Here is a 7,003-nt window from a genome sequence, read left to right on the forward strand (position 1 = left end):
TCGGGAGAAAATTTGTCCCGGGAGGTTTTCGGTAGAGGCGCTGAATTTCGGGAGTCTCCCGGAAAATCCGGGAGGGTTGGCAAGTATGCAGTTGACAGGTAGAAAACAAAGATGGTGTTCAGCGTTTTCCTGCTCAAATGAGCGGACTGTTTAAAATAGGAATTGGGGGATTACTTTTCACAAGTAAGGTTTAACATTAACGTACTATTTTACTATTAGTCGTACACTTCATCCCAAGTGCAGGACTAATAGACTCAAAAACTCCTTTGTCCCACACGCCATTAGACCAGTGTTTTTCAACCTTTTTTGAGCCAAGTGTAACGGAGTTAAAATACACCTTTGTTATTTATTATATTTTGTTTGTGAATTTTATCTCCAAATAGTTATCTTGTCTGCTCGCCTATGAGAGGGCGGTTTGATATATTTTTGTCCCTCCTGAGCTCCTGTAGTTCTCCTGGGTTGTGTAGCCCCTCCCTTCTCCCCTCACAGAAAAGTTCCACATGGTTGAGGGCGTAAGCCAAAGAAAGACGGGATACCGACATTGTCTGATTGTCGCCCCGCAGGTTGGAAGGAAAATAAATGAAGCTGAGAACAGTGGAAAAGTCTCATCATTGTGCCGACCCAGAACAGTTACACTGGTGCCGTGAACCTTCGGATCTTCAGATCGGCTTGATGCTCGTCGCCGCGGATGCTGCGCTGCTGTCCTGATCTACAGTTGATGATTATTGTGTGGTCGGATCTCAAAACAGTGTGTTTGGGTACAGTGATCTATTTTTTTTTCTTTCTCTTTTTTTTCTCTCCCTCTTTTATTTTCAGTGGGTCGGTAACTTTCGGTAGTACATTATTTTTGTGCTAAAACACATCTTATTTTTTTTCCGAGTCCGTTTGTTCCGGTATAATTACACAACGCAAGTACATATCATTATTGGCATCACGATGGATAAGTTTGTTACTCCTGTGTTATCAAGAGGTAGGGGGATTTTGTCTTCTGATTTCACTAATAGTAGGGAGGTGGGGCGTTCCAGCATTGTAGCTGATGGGTGTACAAATAAGGGGTTGGGTCGAGGTTTGCTGTTCACTCCTGTTGACGAGTCCATGAGGGAGACACCTCACACTTCCACACCCAACAGTGATGTAGATGCCATCCACCACCTCACTGGCATGGTAGGGCAGTTAGGTGCCCAAATTGGTGAATCCATTGTTGAAAAGCTAATGTCAGCTGGTGTTGTGAATATGCAGAGTGACTGTAGTCCTGCTGTGCAGAACACACACAATGGAGGTAGCAAGCATGATCTCCAGCATTTGACAGTTCAAGTTAAGTCAGATAAAGACCTCCAGACATTTAGAGGTGACAACACTGACAGGTATTCAGTGCAAGACTGGATTGTTATGACTAAGACTTACCTCAAGAGACACAATGTTATTATAGATGATCAGGCGGAGGAAATCTTGAACCATTTGATGGGCAAAGCCAGGGATGTAGTGCAGATTGCATTGCGTAGTGATCCTGGACTGAATGTTAGACAGAGACCTGAACTAATATACAATATCCTACTCCAGTATTTCAGTGATGCTCCGTCATGTCTCCCTCTTGCTGACTTTTATGCTACTCTGCCCAAGCACAGAGAGAACCCAGTAGACTACTGGATAAGACTGAACAAAGCAGCAGACCTGGCTCTTGAGGGTCTTCACAGACAAGGAAAACGGGCAGAGAACATGTTTGATGAAGTGGCTCTCATGTTTGTCAAACACTGTCCTGACCCGGAACTATCCTGCATTTTAAAGTGTAAGCCACTTCATGAGTGGACGCCCCGTGATGTTCAACAGAGAATCGATGACTACCAGGGAGAGTCAAGGGCTAATAGAAGGGCTGCTGGAACTGCACAGTTAAAGAGTCACATCACCGCTGTGGCCTCTGAGCAGGCCGGTCCACCGTCAGTGAGCCTGCCAGTGTCTGAAGAGTGTCGCACCCCAGTTCCTTCTCCTCTCTTCCCCCAAGCTCAGCGTCATGTGTACTGCCCCCCTTTCACTCCCCCAATGTCTGCCTCTGTTCCAAATGAACACCAGCGTTCCCCAAGCCTTACCTCTGCTCCAGCGGTGGTGCAAAATCTCCAACAGACAGAAGAAAGACTTCTCACCCGCATGGTTGACATGTTTCACAACACGAGAAATCACAGGGGCCTTGCGGGGTGTAGAAGGCACCCTGTTGCCAGTTGATGGATTCGTTCCACTTCATTCTTATAGGAAAACATTTAGTGTTAGATACCATTGCGCTGGCCCCTGTGATTTCTCGTGTTGTGATAGTCTCTTGTATACTATAATGTGTGTGCTCTAATTCGATAAAATTCAGTGGGGGTGAATGTAATGGAGTTAAAATACACCTTTGTTATATATTATATTTTGTTTGTGAATTTTATCTCCAAATAGTTATCTTGTCTGCTCGCCTATGAGAGGGCGGTTTGATATCTTTTTGTCCCTCCTGAGCTCCTGTAGTTCTCCTGGGTTGTGTAGCCCCTCCCTTCTCCCCTCATAGAAAAGTTCCACATGGTTGAGGGCGTAAGCCAAAGAAAGACGGGATACCGACATTGTCTGATTGTCGCCCCGCAGGTTGGAAGGAAAATAAATGAAGCTGAGAACAGTGGAAAAGTCTCATCATTGTGCCGACCCAGAACAGTTACACAAGGCACATTTTTTGCGTTGAAAAAATCCGGAGGCACACCACCCGCAGAAATCATTAAAAAACGAAACTCAGTAGACAATAAAAAAAGTCGTTGTCGCAATTGTTGAATATGACTTTAAACCATAACCGAGCATGCATCACTATCGCTCTTGCCTCAAAGTAGGTGTACTGTCACCACCTGTCACATCACACCGTGACTTATTTTGACTTGTTTGCTGTTTTCCTGTGTGTAGTGTTTTAGTTCTTGTCTTGCGCTCCTATTTTGGTGGCTTTTTCTCGTTTTTTGGTATTTTCCTGTAGCAGTTTCATGTCTTCCTTTTGAGCGATATTTCCCGCATCTACTTTGTTTTAGCAATCAAGAATATTTCAATTGTTTTTTTTCTTCTTTGTGGGGACATTGTTGATTGTCATGTCATGTATGGATGTACATTGTGGACGGCGTCTTTGCTCCACAGTAAGTCTTTGCTGTCGTCCAGCATTGGTTTTGTTTACTTTTTAGCCAGTTCAGTTTTAGTTTCGTTCTGCATAGCCGTCCCAAAACTTCAATGCCTTTTCTTAGGGACACTCACCTTTTGTTTATTTTTGGTTTAAGCATAAGACACCTTTTACCTGCACGCTGCCTCCCGCTGTTTCCAACATCTACAAAGCAATTAGCTACTTGCTGCCACCTACTGATATGGAAGAGTATTACACGGTTAAGCTGCCGAGCTCTAGACAGCACCGACACTCAACAACAACACATCATTTGCAGACTATAATTACTGGTTTGCAAAAAATATTTTTAACCCAAATAGGTGAAATGAGATAATATCCCACGGCACACCAGACTGTATCTCACAGCACACTAGTGTGCTGCGGCACAGTGGTTGAAAAAAACTGCATTAGACTGTACAACTCCTCTCTGAGGGGGAGGAGTGGTACTAGGATGACAGGGGATGCAAAACAATAACAGTGCAATACTTTTTCATAACATAGTCACTAAGGGATGTGGGAAAAAAATCGATTCGAATTTGAATCGCGATTCAGAATCGATTCTCATTTTTTAAAAATCGATTTTTTAAAATGTATTTATTTATTTTTTAACTTTTTAATTTTTATTTTTTTTTAATTAATCAATCCAACAAAACAATACACAGCAATACCATAACAATGCAATCCGATTCCAAAACCAAAACCGACCCAGCAACACTCAGAACTGCAATAAACAGAGCAATTGAGAGGAGACACAAACACGACACAGAACAAACCAAAAGTAGTGAAACAAAAATGAATATTATCAACAACAGCATCAATATTAGTTACAATTTCAACATAGCAGTGATTAAAAATCCCTCATTGACATTATCATTAGACATTTATAAAAAAAACAACAAAAAAAAACAATAGTGTCATAGTGGCTTACACTTGCATCACATCTCATAAGCTTGATAAAATAAGTCATATTTTTGGTTCATTTAATAGTTAAAACAAATTTGCATTATTGCAATCAGTTGATAAAACATTGTCCTTTACAATTATAAAAACTTTTTACAAAAATCTACTACTCTGCTTGCATGTCAGCAGACTGGGGTAGATCCTGCTGTAATCCTATGTATTGAATGAATAGAGAATCCTTTTGAATCGGGAAAATATCATTTTTGAATCGAGAATCGTGTTGAATTGAAAAAAAAATCGATTTTGAATTGAATCGTGACCCCAAGAATCGATATTGAATGGAATCGTGGGAAACCCAAAGATTCACAGCCCTATGGACTGCCTAGTTTCTCTTGTTATATTCCTATTGTTATACTTTTATTCTCATTGTTGCTTTTTATTGTTATTCTTAGTGGAATATTTTTCTATTTTGTTTCCATTTATAACCCCATTATTTACTTTTTACTTTTTAAATTCGATCTCAATTCTGTACACTGCTGCTGGAATTTAAATTTTCCTGAGGGAACTCTCCTGAAGGAATCAATAAAGTACGATCTATCTATCTCTCTATCTATTGGTTGTATTTTGTGAAAATAATATTACCACAGAGTTGAGAATGAATTGATTTACGTGGACTTAAACAAGTTGAAAAACTTATTGGGGTGTTACCATTTAGTGGTCAATTGTACGGAATATGTACTGTACCGTGCAATCTACTAATACAAGTTTCAATCAATCAATCAGAAGGAGCAAATATCTTCAATTGTACTGAAATCGTAGCCGCTAGCAAACAAGAGTATGACCATAATAGAATTGCTTGTCAATGAAATTAATTAAATTATTTTTGTCCGAATGCACCACGATGCTTCATTTGTATGTGAAAATACAAACTTTCAGCCCCACCTATATTAATATTCACCAGCCGCCACTTATTACGATGCATTCTCATTTTAGGCAAAGTATAAGACAATACTTTCTTAACAGTATAATTGTAACCAGGAATAAGTCTTCAAGTAACAATATTCAAATACTAACATTGTTGGGTAAGACAGAATTTGGTTTTATTCTGAATCCAGTGAAACAGATTGGTGGTTTTAGCTGATATAAAGATTTTCAGGTGTTTATATATGTTTATGTTTAAGTATTTGACGCTTTTATCCAAAGCGACATTCATTGATTGATTGATTGATTGAAACTTTTATTAGTAGATTGCACAGTACAGTACGTATTCCGTACAATTGATCGCTAAATGGTAACACCCGAATAAGTTTTTCAACTTGTTTAAGTCGGGGTCCACGTAAATCAGTTCATGGTAAAATACATTAAAAAAAAACATGTAAAACAATCACTGTGAACATTATCATTTAAGGGAAGAATTTAATACAAAATATCAATACAAAGTGTCAAGACATAATAAACTCTCTGCTGCTGCAGCAACAGAGAGTCTATAGGTCCCTAAGATATGTAGACATCTAATGTATTCATACAATATTTATGTAGGATATACGCATGTATATATAACCTAATCATATTGTTTCTTCAATTTAAAAATAGCTGACCGTTTTTTCCCCCTTCTCTGTTTTTGATCTCGGACGTCTATATAGCATATAAGCAGTGTTGGGACTAACGCGTTACTTTGTAACGCGTTACTGTAACGCCGTTACTATCGGCGGTAACTAGTAATCTAACGCGTTATTTTTTATATTCAGTAACTCAGTTACCGTTACTACATGATGCGTTACTGCGTTATTTTGCGTTATTTTTTTATGTAGTATCGGCTAGAAACTGAGAAGATCTGAGTGTTGCAGCGCTGCTGAAGAGGCGACAAAAAAGAGGCGCGCCGCGCGCTGTCTGTGTGTACGTGTGTGTGTGTGTGTGTGTGTGTGTGTGTGTGTGTGTGTGTGTGTGTGTGTGTGTGTGTGTGGGAGGGGGCGTGTCTGTGTCTACTATCAAGACGTCATGGCGAACCCCGAAGCCGAGTTTCTTAAAATGGAGATATTTTCAGTACGTTTCTTTTATCGACCACAAAGAAAAGAACATTTTAGTTGAATGTAAGTTTCAAATATGCTGAAACAGCTACAAAAACAACATGCTTCGACAAAGCTAGTAAAGAGACACACACTTCACCTCCACCTCCAACAGCGGCTGGATTTTAATGAGGCACTGCACACTGAAGGTACACACACTCTGTCAATTCTCTTATATACTCTTTCATTTTAGACTTTTAGAGAGTTTGATTATCACATCACTCTAAATGTTTAGACTATAAAGTTCACAAACCTAAAGAGGGATACTAGTGGGCCAGGCTAATATTTCCTTTTCTCTAAACTAAGTGGGGAAATGTGTAGAGTGTTCTGGGCTTCAGACATGATTTTATTTCAGAATTCCTTGAGATAAAAAAACGCCTGGTTAGGCTTTATGTATGTAGTGTGTGCCTTTCTTGTTTTACAGCTATGTTGTTATTATGCTGTTTGTTACTTATGTATGTTCAGTTGCAGCTATTTAAAATAGTTTTGTCAATTTGTTCTGGTCTGAAACAAATTGGCCCTTTAAAACATATCTTTGTCTTTGTGTGTTGTATGTAGACCACATTGCTTAGCAGAGTTCAGTGATGCAAATGCATGTCAAGTTGATCAACACATTGTATTATTCTCCAGTGCAATAACAGTACTAAAATGAAAGCTAAAAGGGCATTAAATGGGGCCTTAAAAAAATTAAAAAATATATATAAGTAACTAAATAGTTACTTTTCACAGTAACGCATTACTTTTTGGTTTAAGTAACTGAGTTAGTAACTGAGTTACTTTTGAAATAAAGTAACTAGTAACTGTAACTAGTTACTGGTTTTCAGTAACTAACCCAACACTGCATATAAGAATATTCTATTACTGTTAAGCAAACTATGAATAA

This window comes from Nerophis lumbriciformis, linkage group LG24 (genome assembly GCF_033978685.3).
Source record: "Nerophis lumbriciformis linkage group LG24, RoL_Nlum_v2.1, whole genome shotgun sequence".
In the NCBI taxonomy this organism is placed as follows: domain Eukaryota; kingdom Metazoa; phylum Chordata; class Actinopteri; order Syngnathiformes; family Syngnathidae; genus Nerophis; species Nerophis lumbriciformis.